Source organism: Amia ocellicauda, unplaced genomic scaffold, assembly GCF_036373705.1.
Source record: "Amia ocellicauda isolate fAmiCal2 unplaced genomic scaffold, fAmiCal2.hap1 HAP1_SCAFFOLD_113, whole genome shotgun sequence".
Lineage (NCBI taxonomy): Eukaryota > Metazoa > Chordata > Actinopteri > Amiiformes > Amiidae > Amia > Amia ocellicauda.
This window is the reverse complement of record NW_027102678.1, coordinates 221,963-222,810: the sequence shown is the minus strand read 5'-3', so window position 1 is coordinate 222,810 and position 848 is coordinate 221,963. Positions and strand designations below refer to the sequence as shown.

The 848-nt window shown below is 47.5% G+C and overlaps 1 non-coding gene across 1 annotated transcript; it reads right to left on the bottom strand.

Annotated features, from left to right (window-relative positions):
- Window positions 1-485: 485 nt before the first annotated feature.
- Window positions 486-562, bottom strand: LOC136721291 (small nucleolar RNA SNORD66). The gene has a single exon (XR_010805881.1). It is a non-coding gene; the product is annotated as a small nucleolar RNA SNORD66 (small nucleolar RNA).
- Between the last annotated feature and the right edge of the window lie 286 nt (window positions 563-848).

The following is an 848-nucleotide window of genomic DNA, read 5'->3' as shown; positions in this document are numbered from 1 at the left end:
GATGTCCTTGTCCAATATAAGAGCAATACAAAGTGCAATAATACAGAGCAGTTCAAGTCGTAATACATTTTACAAGTTCAAATTTACACAAATAGCATCTTCACAATCCTCTACCATTCCCTCCCTCCCTCTTTCACTTCACTCTCCCCGTCACCCTCCTTCTCTCACCCTCAGAAGGCACTGGCACATATTGGCGTATGAGGCGGAGAAGTTGGGTTCGGAGACGGCCTTCTCGAAGATGAGCTCCAATGACACCCTGGAGTCGCTGCTCCGTGTCGATGGTCAGCTCGTTCACTTGACGCATCCACGGCTGGAACATCTGTGGGGTCAGCTTGTTCAGAATACCACTCACCCTGCGGAAGAGCTCCTGTTGAAGGGGAAAGGGGGGAGGAGGGAAGGAAGGAAAAAGAGTTAGTTCTGCAAACCTCGGCCAAGTCCGTGTTTTTATTTGTTCTGGAGAGGTGGGTGCATGTGAGCGTACTCAGCCCCTCAGTTCATCTTCTCCATCAGTAGAGGTCAGTGGCCCAGACACCAATGCACTACAAATAGATCATCAGTGGGGCTCCAATTTTACCCACAATCCCCTTTACTAGACTAGCAAATTATTATTCCCACCCCCCCAAACATGAACCGTGTCCTCTGCTCCTACATACCTGGGTCTTAATGACCTCGGGGTCATCACCCACTGTGGGAGCCTTCTTAATTGTAGGCAGGTAACACACATACAGTCATCTAAATAACAATCGCAATTAGACAGCAGTTGACAAAAAGTACAAATGAGACAAATGTCCAAGATCAGCATTAAACAGATCCATCAGAACAATGCAGGTAACCATCTCAATCAGAAG